Here is a 17463-nt window from a genome sequence, read left to right as displayed (position 1 = left end):
ACTATATCTAGCGTTGGTAAACTGGTACAAAACAACTATATCTAGCGTTGGTAGACTGGTACCAAAACGTCTATATCTAGTGTTGGTAGACTGGTACAAAAACGTCTATATCTAATGTTGGTAGACTGGTACAAAAACGTCTATATCTAATGTTGGTAGACTGGTACAAAAACGTCTATATCTAGTGTTGGTAGACTGGTACAAAAACGTCTATATCTAGTGTTGGTAGACTGGTACAAAAACGTCTATATCTAGTGTTGGTAGACTGGTACAAAAACGTCTATATCTAGTGTTGGTAGACTGGTACCAAAACGTCTATATCTAGTGTTGGTAAACTGGTACCAAAACGTCTATATAGTGTTGGTAGACTGGTACAAAACGTCTATATAGTGTTGGTAGACTGGTACAAAACGTCTATATAGTGTTGGTAGACTGATACAAAACGTCTATATAGTGTTGGTAGACTGATACAAAACGTCTATATAGTGTTGGTAGACTGATACAAAACGTCTATATCTAGTGTTGGTAGACTGCTACAAAACGACTATATCTATAGTTGGTAAACTGGTACCAAAACGTCTATATCTAGCGTTAGTAAACTGGTAACTAAACAACTATATCTAGCGTTGGTAAACTGGTACAAAACAACTATATCTAGCGTTGGTAGACTGGTACCAAAACGTCTATATCTAGTGTTGGTAAACTGGTACCAAAACGTCTATATAGTGTTGGTAGACTGATACAAAACGACTATATCTAGTGTTGGTAAACTGGTACAAAAACGTCTATATCTAGTGTTGGTAGACTGGTACAAAAACGTCTATATCTAGTGTTGGTAGACTGGTACAAAAACGTCTATATCTAGTGTTGGTAGACTGGTACAAAAACGTCTATATCTAGTGTTGGTAGACTGGTACAAAAACGTCTATATCTAGTGTTGGTAGACTGGTACAAAAACGTCTATATCTAGTGTTGGTAGACTGGTACAAAAACGTCTATATCTAGTGTTGGGAGACTGGTACAAAAACGTCTATATCTAGTGTTGGTAGACTGGTACAAAAACGTCCATATCTAATGTTGATAGATTGGTACAAAAACGTCTATATCTAGTGTTGGTAGACTGGTACAAAAACGTCTATATCTAGTGTTGGTAGACTGGTACCAAAACGTCTATATAGTGTTGGTAGACTGGTACAAAACGTCTATATAGTGTTGGTAGACTGGTACAAAACGTCTATATAGTGTTGGTAGACTGGTACAAAACGTCTATATAGCGTTGGTAGACTGGTACAAAACGTCTATATAGTGTTGGTAGACTGATACAAAACGTCTATATAGTGTTGGTAGACTGATACAAAACGTCTATATAGTGTTGGTAGACTGATACAAAACGTCTATATCTAGTGTTGGTAGACTGATACAAAACGTCTATATAGTGTTGGTAGACTGACACAAAACGTCTGTATCTAGTGTTGGTAGACTGATACAAAACGTCTGTATCTAGTGTTGGTAGACTGCTACAAAACGACTATATCTAGTGTTGGTAAACTGGTACCAAAACGTCTATATCTAGCGTTGGTAAACTGGTACCTAAACAACTATATCTAGCGTTGGTAAACTGGTACAAAACAACTATATCTAGCGTTGGTAAACTGGTACCAACACGTCTATATAGTGTTGGTAGACTGATACAAAACGACCATGTCTAGTGTTGGTAGACTGATACAAAACGACTATATCTAGTGTTGGTAAACTGGTACAAAAACGTCTATATCTAGTGTTGGTAGACTGGTACAAAAACGTCTATATCTAGTGTTGGTAGACTGGTACAAAAACGTCTATATCTAGTGTTGGTAGACTGGTACAAAACGTCTATATCTAGTGTTGGTAGACTGGTACAAAACGTCTATATCTAGTGTTGGTAGACTGGTACAAAACGTCTATATCTAGTGTTGGTAGACTGGTACAAAAACGTCTATATCTAGTGTTGGTAGACTGGTACCAAAACGTCTATATCTAGTGTTGGTAGACTGGTACCAAAACGTCTATATATAGTGTTGGTAGACTGGTACAAAAACGTCTATATCTAGTGTTGGTAGACTGGTACCAAAACGTCTATATCTAGTGTTGGTAAACTGGTACCAAAACGTCTATATAGTGTTGGTAGACTGGTACAAAACGTCTATATAGTGTTGGTAGACTGGTACAAAACGTCTATATAGTGTTGGTAGACTGATACAAAACGTCTATATAGTGTTGGTAGACTGATACAAAAACGTCTATATAGTGTTGGTAGACTGATACAAAACGTGTATATAGTGTTGGTAGACTGATACAAAACGTCTATATCTAGTGTTGGTAGACTGATACAAAACGTCTATATAGTGTTGGTAGACTGCTACAAAACGAGTATATCTAGTGTTGGTAGACTGCTACAAAACGACTATATTTAGTGTTGGTAAACTGGTACCAAAACGTCTATATCTAGCGTTGGTAAACTGGTACCTAAACAACTATATCTAGCGATGGTAAACTGGTACAAAACAACTATATCTAGCGTTGGTAAACTGGTACCAAAACGTCTATATAGTGTTGGTAGACTGATACAAAACGACTATGTCTAGTGTTGGTAGACTGATAGAAAACGATTATATCTAGTGTTGGTAAACTGGTACAAAAACGTCTTATCTAGTGTTGGTAGACTGGAACAAAAACGTCTATATCTAGTGTTGGTAGACTGATACAAAACGTCTATATAGTGTTGATAGACTGGTACAAAACGTCTATATAGTGTTGGTAGACTGGTACAAAACGTCTATATAGTGTTGGTAGACTGATACAAAACGTCTATATAGTGTTCCTAGACTGATACAAAACGTCTATATAGTGTTGGTAGACTGATACAAAACGTCTATATCTAGTGTTGGTAGACTGATACAAAACGTCTATATCTAGTGTTGGTAGACTGATACAAAACGTCTGTATCTAGTGTTGGTAGACTGATACAAAACGTCTGTATCTAGTGTTGGTAGACTGATACAAAACGTCTGTATCTAGTGTTGGTAGACTGGTAAGAAAACGTCTATATCTAGCGTTGGTAAACTGGTACCAAAACGTCTATATCTAGCGTTGGTAAACTGGTACCAAAACGTCTATATCTAGCGTTGGTAAACTGGTACCAAAACGTCTATATCTAGCGTTGGTAAACTGGTACCAAAACGTCTATATCTAGCGTTGGTAGACTGCTACAAGACGACTATATCTAGTGTTGGTAGACTACTCCAAAACGACTATATCTAGTGTTGGTAGACTGCTACAAAACGACTATATCTAGTGTTGGTAGACTGCTACAAAACGACTATATCTAGTGTTGGTAAACTGGTACCAAAACGTCTATATCTAGCATTGATAAACTGGTACCTAAACAACTATATCTAGCGTTGGTAAACTGGTACAAAACAACTATATCTAGCGTTGGTAAACTGGTACCAAAACGTCTATATAGTGTTGGTAGACTGATACAAAACGACTATGTCTAGTGTTGGTAGACTGATACAAAACGACTATATCTAGTGTTGGTAACCTGGTACAAAAACGTCTATATCTAGTGTTGGTAGACTGGTACAAAAACGTCTATATCTAGTGTTGGTAGACTGGTACAAAAACGTCTATATCTAGTGTTGGTAGACTGGTACAAAAACGTCTATATCTAGTGTTGGTAGACTGGTACAAAAACGTCTATATCTAATGTTGGTAGACTGGTACAAAAACGTCTATATCTAGTGTTGGTAGACTGGTACAAAAACGTCTATATCTAGTGTTGGTAGACTGGTACAAAAACGTCTATATCTAGTGTTGGTAGACTGGTACAAAAACGTCTATATCTAGTGTTGGTAGACTGGTACAAAAACGTCTATATCTAGTGTTGGTAGACTGGTACAAAACGTCCATATAGTGTTGGTAGACTGATACAAAACGTCTATATAGTGTTGGAAGACTGATACAAAACGTCTATATAGTGTTGGTAGACTGGTACAAAAACGTCTATATCTAGTGTTGGTAGACTGGTACAAAAACGTCTATATCTAGTGTTGGTAGACTGGTACAAAACGTCCATATAGTGTTGGTAGACTGGTACAAAACGTCTATATAGTGTTGGAAGACTGATACAAAACGTCTATATAGTGTTGGTAGACTGATACAAAACGTCTATATCTAGTGTTGGTAGACTGATACAAAACGTCTATATAGTGTTGGTAGACTGATACAAAACGTCTATATAGTGTTGGTAGACTGATACAAAACGTCTGTATCTAGTGTTGGTAGACTGATACAAAACGTCTGTATCTAGTGTTGGTAGACTGGTACCAAAACGTCTATATCTAGTGTTGGTAAACTGGTACCAAAACGTCTATATCTAGTGTTGGTAAACTGGTACCAAAACGTCTATATCTAGTGTTGGTAAACTGGTACCAAAACGTCTATATCTAGTGTTAGTAAACTGGTACCAAAACGTCTATATCTAGTGTTGGTAGACTGATACAAAACGTCTATATCTAGTGTTGGTAAACTGGTACCAAAACGTCTATATCTAGTGTTGGTAAACTGGTACCAAAACGTCTATATCTAGTGTTGGTAAACTGGTACCAAAACGTCTATATCTAGTGTTGGTAGACTGGTACCAAAACGTCTATATCTAGTGTTGGTAGACTGGTACCAAAACGTCTATATCTAGTGTTGGTAGACTGGTACCAAAACGTCTATATCTAGTGTTGGTAAACTGGTACCAAAACGTCTATATAGTGTTGGTAAACTGGTACCAAAACGTCTATATAGTGTTGGTACACTGGTACAAAACGTCTATATAGTGTTGGTAGACTGGTACAAAACGTCTATATAGTGTTGGTAGACTTGTACAAAACGTCTATATAGTGTTGGTAGACTGATACAAAACGTCTATATAGTGTTGGTACACTGATACAAAACGTCTATATCTAGTGTTGGTAGACTGATACAAAACGTCTATATAGTGTTGGTAGACTGATACAAAACGTCTGTATCTAGTGTTGGTAGACTGATACAAAACGTCTGTATCTAGTGTTGGTAGACTGCTACAAAACGACTATATCTAGTGTTGGTAAACTGGTACCAAAACGTCTATATCTAGCGTTGGTAAACTGGTACCTAAACAACTATATCTAGCGTTGGTAAACTGGTACAAAACAACTATATCTAGCGTTGGTAAACTGGTACAAAACAACTATATCTAGCGTTGGTAAACTGGTACCAAAACGTCTATATAGTGTTGGTAGACTGATACAAAACGACTATGTCTAGTGTTGGTAGACTGATACAAAACGACTATATCTAGTGTTGGTAGACTGATACAAAACGACTATATCTAGTGTTGGTAGACTGATACAAAACGACTATATCTAGTGTTGGTAGACTGGTACAAAAACGTCTATATCTAGTGTTGGTAAACTGGTACAAAAACGTCTATATCTAGTGTTGGTAGACTGGTACAAAAACGTCTATATCTAGTGTTGGTAGACTGGTACAAAAACGTCTATATCTAATGTTGGTAGACTGGTACAAAAACGTCTATATCTAGTGTTGGTAGACTGGTACCAAAACGTCTATATCTAGTGTTGGTAAACTGGTACCAAAACGTCTATATAGTGTTGGTAGACTGGTACAAAACGTCTATATAGTGTTGGTAGACTGGTACAAAACGTCTATATAGTGTTGGTAGACTGATACAAATGTCCATATCTAGTGTTGGTAGACTGATACAAAACGTCTATATAGTGTTGGTAGACTGACACAAAACGTCTGTATCTAGAGTTGGTAGACTGATACAAAACGTCTGTATCTAGTGTTGGTAGACTGATACAAAACGTCTGTATCTAGTGTTGGTAGACTGATACAAAACGTCTGTATCTAGTGTTGGTAGACTGGTACCAAAACGTCTATATCTAGCGTTGGTAAACTGGTACCAAAACGTCTATATCTAGCGTTGGTAAACTGGTACCAAAACGTCTATATCTAGCGTTGGTAAACTGGTACCAAAACATCTATATCTAGCGTTGGTAGACTGCTACAAAACGACTATATCTAGTGTTGGTAGACTGCTACAAAACGACTATATCTAGTGTTGGTAGACTGCTACAAAACGACTATATCTAGTGTTGGTAGACTGCTACAAAACGACTATATCTAGTGTTGGTAAACTGGTACCAAAACGTCTATATCTAGCGTTGGTAAACTGGTACCTAAACAACTATATCTAGCGTTGGTAAACTGGTACAAAACAACTATATCTAGCGTTGGTAAACTGGTACCAAAACGTCTATATAGTGTTGGTAGACTGATACAAAACGACTATGTCTAGTGTTGGTAGACTGATACAAAACGACTATATCTAGTGTTGGTAGACTGGTACAAAACGTCTATATCTAGTGTTGGTAGACTGGTACAAAAACGTCTATATCTAGTGTTGGTAGACTGGTACAAAAACGTCTATATCTAGTGTTGGTAGACTGGTACAAAAACGTCTATATCTAATGTTGGTAGACTGGTACAAAAACGTCTATATCTAGTGTTGGTAGACTGGTACAAAAACGTCTATATCTAATGTTGGTAGACTGGTACAAAAACGTCTATATCTAGTGTTGGTAGATTGGTACAAAAACGTCTATATCTAGTGTTGGTAGACTGGTACAAAAACGTCTATATCTAGTGTTGGTAGACTGGTACCAAAACGTCTATATCTAGTGTTGGTAAACTGGTACCAAAACGTCTATATAGTGTTGGTAGAGTGGTACAAAACGTCTATATAGTGTTGGTAGACTGGTACAAAACGTCTATATAGTGTTGGTAGACTGATACAAAATGTCCATATCTAGTGTTGGTAGACTGATACAAAACGTCTATATAGTGTTGGTAGACTGATACAAAACGTCTGTATCTAGCGTTGGTAGACTGGTACAAAACGTCTGTATCTAGCGTTGGTAGACTGGTACCAAAACGTCTATATCTAGCGTTGGTAAACTGGTACCAAAACGTCTATATCTAGCGTTGGTAAACTGGTACCAAAACGTCTATATCTAGCGTTGGTAGACTGCTACAAAACGACTATATCTGGTGTTGGTAGACTGCTACAAAACGACTATATCTAGTGTTGGTAGACTGCTACAAAACGACTATATCTAGTGTTGGTAAACTGGTACCAAAACGTCTATATCTAGCGTTGGTAAACTGGTACCTAAACAACTATATCTAGCGTTGGTAAACTGGTACAAAACAACTATATCTAGCGTTGGTAAACTGGTACCAAAACGTCTATATAGTGTTGGTAGACTGATACAAAACGACTATGTCTAGTGTTGGTAGACTGATACAAAACGACTATATCTAGTGTTGGTAAACTGGTACAAAAACGTCTATATCTAGTGTTGGTAGACTGGTACAAAAACGTCTATATCTAGTGTTGGTAGACTGGTACAAAAACGTCTATATCTAGTGTTGGTAGACTGGTACAAAACCGTCTATATCTAATGTTGGTAGACTGGTACAAAAACGTCTATATCTAATGTTGGTAGACTGGTACAAAAACGTCTATATCTAATGTTGGTAGACTGGTACAAAAACGTCTATATCTAATGCTGGTAGACTGGTACAAAAACGTCTATATCTAGTGTTGGTAGACTGGTACAAAAACGTCTGTATGTAGTGTTGGTAGACTGGTACAAAAACGTCTATATCTAGTGTTGGTAGACTGGTACAAAAACGTCTATATCTAGTGTTGGTAGACTGGTACCAAAACGTCTATATCTAGTGTTGGTAAACTGGTACCAAAAAGTCTATATAGTGTTGGTAGACTGGTACAAAACGTCTATATAGTGTTGGTAGAGTGGTACAAAACGTCTATATAGTGTTGGTAGACTGATACAAAACGTCTATATAGTGTTGGTAGACTGATACAAAACGTCTATATCTAGTGTTGGTAGACTGATACAAAACGTCTATATAGTGTTGGTAGACTGATACAAAACGTCTATATAGTGTTGGTAGACTGATACAAAACGTCTGTAGCTAGTGTTGGTAGACTGATACAAAACGTCTGTATCTAGTGTTGGTAGACTGGTACCAAAACGTCTATATCTAGTGTTGGTAAATTGGTACCAAAACGTCTATATCTAGTGTTGGTAAACTGGTACCAAAACGTCTATATCTAGTGTTGGTAGACTGATACAAAACGTCTATATCTTGTGTTGGTAGACTGGTACCAAAACGTCTATATCTAGTGTTGGTAGACTGGTACCAAAACGTCTATATCTGGTGTTGGTAGACTGGTACCAAAACGTCTATATCTAGTGTTGGTAAACTGGTACCAAAACGTCTATATCTAGTGTTGGTAAACTGGTACCAAAACGTCTATATCTAGTGTTGGTAAACTGGTACCAAAACGTCTATATCTAGTGTTGGTAGACTGGTACCAAAACGTCTATATCTAGTGTTGGTAGACTGGTACCAAAACGTCTATATCTAGTGTTGGTAGACTGGTACCAAAACGTCTATATCTAGTGTTGGTAGACTGGTACCAAAACGTCTATATCTAGTGTTGGTAGACTGGTACAAGATCGTCTATATCTAGTGTTGCTAGACTGGTACAAGATCGTCTATATCTAGTGTTGGTAGACTGGTACAAGATCGTCTATATCTAGTGTTGGTAGACTGGTACCAAAACGTCTATATCTAGTGTTGGTGGACTGGTACAAAACGTCTATATCTAGTGTTGGTGGACTGGTACAAAACGTCTATATCTAGTGTTGGTAGACTGGTACAAAATCGTCTATATCTAGTGTTGGTAAACTGGTACCAAAACGTCACAATAGAGTTGGTAGACTGGTACCAAAACGCCACAATAGAGTTGGTAGATAGCTACAAGACATAAAATACAACCGGTGGACTGATCTAAGGTAGAAAGTAAGTTAAGTCTTACAAAAGTTCGAAGAAAGTTTGTTGATAAGAAAGAATTGAAAATTGTCTTTTGTACTTTATGTAATTCCAGAACATGATGATACGAGATATTTATATCATAAAACTCCCCTGAACAATGAAATCCAAGTGCTTTCAAAATAATAATGTATCCAGTGTCCAGCCTGAGGCTGAAGGACTTCAACATAACACGTATACCAGAAACGTTCTTTTTATTCCAGCATTTCTCATCCGCATCACAAGGTCTCGACTTCCCTAACAGTCAACCGATCAATGTGAGAGGATGGTCGAACTACAACTTACGAAACGAAGACTATTCGACTGGTACAACACCGTTTGGAAGCCTCTAAAATAAGGGTGATAAAAGTGTTACCCTGAAGCAGTTGGGCATAACATTTGATCACTGTTGGTCTCACCAGTAAAGGATTCTGCCAGCAGAACCCTTAACTTGACGTCTCATGAAATACAAACAGAAAACTGATGTATCGTATGGTTAATAAATAGTGTTAGATCTGATGTATCGTATGGTTAATAAATAGTGTTAGAAACTGATGTATCGTATGGTTAATAAATAGTGTTAGAAACTGACGTATCGTATGGTTAATAAATAGTGTTAGAAACTGACGTATCGTATGGTTAATAAATAGTGTTAGAAACTGACGTATCGTATGGTTAATAAATAGTGTTAGAAACTGACGTATCGTATGGTTAATAAATAGTGTTAGAAACTGACGTATCGTATAGTTAATAAATAGTGTTAGAAACTGATGTATCGTATGGTAAATAAATAGTGTTAGAAACTGACGCATCGTATGGTTAATAAATAGCGTTAGAAACTGATGTAACGTATGGTTAATAAATAGCGTTAGAAACTGATGTATCGTATGGTTAATAAATAGTGTTAGAAACTGATGTATCGTATGGTTAATAAATAGTGTTAGAAACTGATGTAACGTATGGTTAATATATAGCGTTAGAAACAGATGTATCGTATGGTTAATATATAGTGTTAGAAACTGATGTAACGTATGGTTAATAAATAGTGTTAGAAACTGACGTATCGTATGGTTAATAAATAGTGTTTGAAACGGATGTATCGTATGGTTAATAAATAGTATTAGAAACTGATGTATCTTATGGTTAATAAATAGTGTTAGAAACTGATGTATCGTATAGTTAATAAATAGTGTTAGAAACTGATGTATCGTATGGTTAATAAATAGTGTTAGAAACGGATGTATCGTATGGTTAATAAATAGTGTTAGAAACGGATGTATCGTATGGTTAATAAGTAGTGTTAGAAACTGATGTATCTTATGGTTAATAAATAGTGTTAGAAACTGACGTGTCGTATGGTTAATAAATAGTGTTAGAAACTGATGTATCGTATGGTTAATAAATAGTGTTAGAAACTGATGTATCTTATGGTTAATAAATAGTGTTAGAAACTGATGTATCGTATGGTTAATAAATAGTGTTAGAAACTGATGTATCGTATGGTTAATAAATAGTGTTAGAAACTGATGTATCGTATGGTTAATAAATAGTGTTAGAAACTGATGTATCGTATGGTTAATAAATAGCGTTAGAAACTGATGTATCGTATGGTTAATAAATAGTGTTAGAAACAGACGTATCGTATGGTTAATAAATAGCGTTAGAAACTGATGTATCGTATGGTTAATAAATAGTGTTAGAAACAGACGTATCGTATGGTTAATAAATAGCGTTAGAAACTGATGTATCTTATGGTTAATAAATAGTGTTAGAAACGGATATTTTAGTCAGTATTTTTCATGAATGTATGATGTCACAACTCGAACTGTTTATGTTAGTAAGGTTATTCTAGTCTTACACAGCTAAATTAAACACAGATAGCTCTCGTGAAGCTTGGCGCGAAAATGTCAGTAAAATTTAATAGTTTTGATTATAAGTAATTAATAAATTGGACTCTACATTCCCTGGGACTCACCACGCTGGACTGTACATTCCCTGGGACTCACCACGCTGGACTGTACTTTCCCTGGGACTCACCACACTGGAAAGTAAGTTAAGGACGTAGGGAAATACAATCCATTTATCTTGTGAAACTTAAACATTATTCTGAAAATCGACAATTTTAAGCTTTATTTTCCACAGATATTGGAATTTAAATAACCACTACAACTGATATGACGTAGGAATAAACAAGAACAGATGTCAGCTCTGTCTGCTTCTTGCTTTCCTGCTACAAAATTTATATCAATCAGTTACATATTGACAGAACAACGTCACACATAAGGATCTGTTCATTTCTCTAGAACAACACGAACGTGGAAAACTGCACGTGAAAACGTGCTTATTCATATTCCCACAGTGGAATTAGGCTTAACAAAAACAACGTTTGCCTTTCTTCTGAGCCCGGTAAACGTCGTTTGTCTTTATCGCTACAAATGTTTCGTGAACAACAAAACTCTTATGTGAAACGAAATGAATCTCGAATGTTCATCACTTAGAAATATACCGTGCTGTAGTTATCAAAATTTGAAAATGTTCTTATTTTAATGACCCTAATAATTACAAAATTAAACAGTACCGATCCCAGGTTATAAGCTACAAACAAATAGTCATCTGTAAAATAAATCATAATATTTTTTGTTGTCAGTAGGTGTCGTTCTTTGCTTATTTTTATTTGTTAAGAAATTTTTACATCGTAATTAGCATTAAACATAAATTCCCGCCACTTCATGACTCGTGCGTTTAAAATTTCATAAGTACATGCACTGGCAAACACCGTATCTAAAAGTAAAATAATTACATTATTGAAGTAGATAAGGTAGGAATGCACTACATCTAGTACCTGTTAGTCAGCCCTGAAATAGAATGTACACCAATACCAATCGAATGTGGTTAAAGAATATTCTATCAGTTTCGCAGCCTCGTTAGATAATTCGTCGCAGAATAGTTGTGTACAACGTTACTACTAAAAATAATCGTAACGGTATGTGCAGTTCGTTTCAAAACAGTTTTATACTGACAACGTTTCGTGTTTAGGTCTTTCTGAAATAGCTTCAAGTAAAGTTTCGCGCTTTCGCTCTTCAGTAAGTAAGTTAAGACAACGTTTCGAGTAGCGTTTCGTATTTAGGTCCTGAGGTAAATAGGGGGATATAGTTTTAAGTTTGAATATATTAAGAGAAGCAAAGCGTCATTTATTCTGTTAGAAATGATGAAAACAAGTTACATGAAATATAATTATTTAAGAACATATCTGAATATTCACATACCAATACAAAAAATAAAAACCGAACATTCTCTTCACTCAACGTTACGTAACGAGGTGTGGTTGGAAATGAAAGATTTTCCCAGATTAATTACAAACTTTGGAAACACTGCACTCGTTGTTTTACTTACTGTTTAACACACATTTGCAACAATGTCCGGTATTTGCTTACGTTAGGGTAAAACGAAAGTTGGACATGGCTACAACAATTTCTCTCAAGTTGCTTTACGCATGACAACAAAAGCTAACCCCTCCTAGCTGTGGTATTATGGAAATTAACCAATTAAGCACGTGCAATCTGTCTCTCGTATTCGTAACAATACCCACCTTTGACAGAATAAAACAAATAAAAACCTGCTAATCCTTCTCAAAGTCGCGTGATTAACCACCAAGAAAGGTTGGCGATTCGCTGTTAGATGGATGGATGGTCCAACATTCCGATACATGAATAATTAATCCTGTGAATATATATCTATTCCAAACATTCTCAAACTCTCGGGATCAGTTCTGAGTATGATTAAAGTAAGAAGAAATAAACGACGACCCCCCCCCCCCAGTGAAGCCTTGTTATGAGATCTATATTCTCTTAACGACCAATCTATATCTTAATTATCGTGACACTCGTAAAGAGTTTTAAATATTACATAATTACTCGCTGCCTCATAAATTATACAAAGTTATCTACCTGATAACATGAGAGAAAAACAGGCAACTTGCACCAGCCGCACTTGTGTGTTGCTTTTAAACTAAATAGGAGAACCGGTTGTGGTTTTCCTAAGGTGCCAACAACTATGGGAAGCGTGTTCAGGAGCATCCCGTCTCAAACCTCGGACTCTAAGGTTACAATAATCCCACAGTTTCCGACATCTTGCATCTTAGTTATAATAAAACCAGGAATTTCCAACACCTGACATGTTAGTTACAATAATCCCACAGTTTCCGACATCTTGCATCTTAGTTATAATAAAACCAGGAATTTCCAACAACTCACATGTTAGTTACAATAATCCAGTTACTTTCAGTTCCGTCCTGGTTTTTGACTCGTTAAAAACGTCAAGAATTTTTTTTTTGTACATCAAATAATGTTTCGAAACCAAATACTTTCTCTTAGACTATTACATGATTATCTCACCAAAGTTTTCTATTTTTATGAAATAACCGTTAAATAAATTATTTAGTAAAACATTTTTTTTTAATTCCAATTATTCTAATGATAACAAAATCGTTTCATATTTCCTACTGTACTTTATTTGATTACCTTGTCTAATGTTCACTCGTAGTCCTAAGTTCACGCTATATGCTAAAATAACAATCTCACTTGTTTGCTAATGTTTTTCGAAACACAAATTCAGTAATGAGAAAACTGAAGAAGTTCACATAACGGACAAGATAACTTGCAAGTACATTAATTTATTAATCAAACATCTACCCTACTCTAACTCACTCTTTATGTTACACGAACCATTTACCAAAAGTTCAAATTATTAAGCTATTCTCGTCACGTGATGTGAAAACTCCGCCTGGAGAATAAAAATATAAACGTCTTAATGTATTTAAAAAATGTAAAACATAGATCTCAGCAGTATAGCAGGACACCCTTTGTCAACGTGTTTCAAAACCAATGTGTTAACATTTCGTCAGTTTCGACGTCATATTTTTTTTAATTAAATACTTTTGCACAGTTTTTCGTGTACATTTTTTATTAAGTTCAACATGCAGTCGAAGCAAAAATACTTTTTGGGCATAAAGAAAACTTACTTAGTGCCCTAACTGTAGAAGTATTATTGGTTATTAAATAAATGTTGATATCTCAGTCAATAGAGAACATATCTTTGTGATATTGTCACACCTGTACAGCTATTCAATGATGACCATTTCTTATTACCATAAGCGAATTTTACAGTGTGTGTTGTTTAAATTGTGATTGGTGTTTAAAATGGTTCGAAAAAGAAAGGTAGAAAAGAAACCTATGCAATTGATGTTTCGTTCTGTGCTCACCACAGAAATCGAAACCCGGTTTGTAGCGTCATCCATCTGCAGCCTTCCCGCTGGACCACTGGGTTCGAATTTCGAGCGAAGTCATACGAAGGCTATCTCGCTAGCCGTCTCTAATTTAGCAGTGTAAGACAAGAGGGAAGGCAGTGTCATCAGCACCCACTGGAAACTCTTGGGCTACTCTTTTACCAACGAATAGTGGGATTGACCGTCACATTATAAAACTCCATGGCTGAAGGGGCGAGCATGTTTGGTGTAACGGGGATTCGAACCCTCGACCCTCAGATTACGAGTCAAGCGCCCTAACCACCTGGCCATGCCAGGCCCGGACACAAACTCATGTTATCTCATGAAAAAGTTACAGATATTCAGATGGTTATAAGAACTATAGATACACATAATTAGATGGGATATCCCCAAAGATCCTGGCAGCTATGAACACAGACATTTTCCATTACGAGTTATCAACAATGACAGAGTGTGATACTACTCTTTTTACTAGCGAATAGTTATGTTATAACGCTCCCACGGCTGAAAGGGCGAGCACGTTTGGTGCTGCGGAGATACCAGCCCGCAGCCCTCAGATCAGATTGCGAGTCGAACACCGTAACCACCTGGCCATGCCAGGCCGAGAAGCATTATTGGGTCACTTTTTAAAAGAAATAGTAGTGTTGATTCTTACATTATAACGCCCCTACGGCCCAAAGGGCGAGAATATTCGATGGGTTGGGAATTCGAACCCAAATATTGCGAAACGAGTGCTCTCACACTCTTGTCATGCCAATGGGAATCTTCCAATGAGAAGGATGTGACGATTTACAGCAGTATAATATTTTATTGTTGTTTAGATGTTGCCAGTTTGACACATTTCCTTTTGTTCTCCTTTCCACCCTACTTTAACCAACGATTTTTTTGTCAGGAAGTATCGAACAGATGAAGACAATAGATGTGACGTGGATTATTCATATTTCTTAACTGTTTTAAAAAATGTGAAAGGTTTTATTTGATGGTTTGTTTTGAATTTCACGCAAAGCTACACAAGGGCTATCTGCGCTAGCCGTCCCTAATTTAGCAGTGTAAAACTAGAGAGCTAGTCATCGCTACTCTTGTACCAACAAATAGTGGGATTGACCTCCCATTGTAACGCCTCCACAGCTGAAATAGCGAGCATGTTTGGTGCGACGGGGATTCGAACCCACGCCCCTCGGATTACGAATCGAGTGCTTTAACCAACTGGCCATGCCTGGACCTGAAGGTTTTATACCTTGGTGAAGAGATTTAGGTGATATCTTTTCTTCACAGTGTGAGCTTTTATTATACTAAGCCAATAATATTTTCTTTGCGTTTTTAAGCCTTTTTTTAATTTTTCTCTGATTCGATGCATCATACTTGTGTTCACTCCTTATAAAAGAACTGTATTGTCCTTTCCCGAACTTCTAGATTGATAACAACATACAAATAATTTTAATATATTCCAAAAATCCTTTTCGCCTTTTGTTGCTTTGATTGATCAGCAGATAAGCTGCGAATTCCGTTCCTTTATTTATTTATTATAATATATTTACATCTCGGTAACTTAATTTTTTAACACTCTAATTTCGGTCCAGAAGTTTAAAAAGCTTTTCAATGCGTTTTATCTCTTTTAATCCATTATGGGTCCTCTATTGTTGTGAGTTTCGTTTTTGTTTGTTTGTTGCTTTCATTTTCCACTTCGCTCACGGAGCTTAAACCTTGTTTTTCAACATCACTTCCAACTTTGCCAATCTTAACGTCACTTTTAAAGTTGCGAGTTTTCGAATTATTTAAGTTTTTATACATATATTTTTCTTCTGCGTCGCCTTGTGTTAACCCTAAAATTTATAACTGGCTCGGCAAACTTTGGTTGTTTTTTTATTCAGGTAATAGGTTTATCACGTATAAGAAGCTGACGAAATAAATTCCATGTTTATTTTTTAATATAAATAATATGATTAAAACCAGTGAACAGCGTGACTCGGTAAATGTATCTGGACATTTGTAACGAACGTTTCGCTACTAGACATTTCGTTACCGCTACATTGTTACTAGAACGATCTGTGACGGATACATTCATGTTACATCACTTTTATATCACGGCTGACATATTTTACAACGAATGTAAATTTTGTAACATATGGGATTTTAAATATAAAATTGACTGGTGACAATAATGAAAACTGATAATAGGTTGTAAATTGTACAATCGTTTGGAGGGCCGCCATGGCCAGGTGATTAAGGCACTCGGTTCGTAATCGTGGGTTCGAATCCTCATCACACCACACATGCTCGCCCTTTCAGCCGTGGGGGCGTTATAATGTGATGGTCAATCCCACTATTCGTTGGTAAAAGAGTAGCACTGCTAAATTAGGGACGGCTAGCGCATACAGCCCTTGTGTAGCTTCGCGCGGAATTAAAAAACAAATAATTTGGGGACCGTTCACAAATTATATGACGTGAGGAGATACTAGAGTATCTGAGCCCACGATGTATTACAGGGATTGTGGTGAACACTGTTACAAAAAATGAAACATAAATTAGAGGGAAAACAATTTATGTCTACGACAAACATACAGTGTAATTTTACATATTTTAATTCTTCAATATCTTCACCATTTGAAAAACAAGTGATTGGTTGGATTGGTGTTTCATGGCGCAAAGTAACTAGGCTATCTGCGCCATTTGAGAACTAATACATGTATCATTCAATAATAGCCTTTGAGCGAGAGAGGGATAAAGGGGTGTCCTTCATTTCTTGAATTAGGTATAAGTGAATCTCGTAACAAACGTTACCACTCGCAAGAAATTTGTAACGGTAACTTGAATGCCATAACGAAATGTTTTTCGTAACAAAAAGTCCATGTCACAAGTTTTGTTTGTTTCTTTGTTTTTGACAAAAGTCTTAATATCATGTGAGCAAACTGACTCAAACAAGAAATTTATTGCCGTGTAAATGTACGTAAAGATACTAAGTTCCAAACAAATCGCCGCCCTAGAAACAAAGTTGGAGATTTCTACAACAGTTATTTATAAATAGTTCATGTTCAAAAATCAATAATGCATTCAAAGCTTGTCGTTTCCTTGTAAATTTTGTTTCAATTGATATTCAAAATGTTTTTAAAACTATATATATATATATATATATATATTATCTAGGCCTAATAAAACTGGTTATGTGTGAGGAGGAAACA

General features: G+C 36.2%; 2 long non-coding RNA genes across 3 annotated transcripts in view; one reads left to right on the top strand and one right to left on the bottom strand.

Moving 5' to 3' along the window:
- LOC143247728 (uncharacterized) overlaps positions 1–9455 on the top strand; it is a 194858-nt gene extending 185403 nt beyond the window's left edge. For both annotated transcript variants that reach the window (XR_013026681.1, XR_013026682.1), the window contains exon 4: positions 9225–9455. This is a non-coding gene — a long non-coding RNA (uncharacterized LOC143247728). The remainder of the gene's footprint in view (positions 1–9224) is intronic.
- Positions 1–13712, bottom strand: part of LOC143247731 (uncharacterized) — a 49685-nt gene extending 35973 nt beyond the window's left edge. Inside the window, exon 1 of the long non-coding RNA XR_013026684.1 lies at positions 13521–13712. This is a non-coding gene — a long non-coding RNA (uncharacterized LOC143247731). The remainder of the gene's footprint in view (positions 1–13520) is intronic.
- Between the last annotated feature and the right edge of the window lie 3751 nt (positions 13713–17463).

This window comes from Tachypleus tridentatus, chromosome 3 (assembly GCF_004210375.1).
Source record: "Tachypleus tridentatus isolate NWPU-2018 chromosome 3, ASM421037v1, whole genome shotgun sequence".
Lineage (NCBI taxonomy): Eukaryota > Metazoa > Arthropoda > Merostomata > Xiphosura > Limulidae > Tachypleus > Tachypleus tridentatus.
This window is presented reverse-complemented; position numbering and strand designations above follow the sequence as displayed.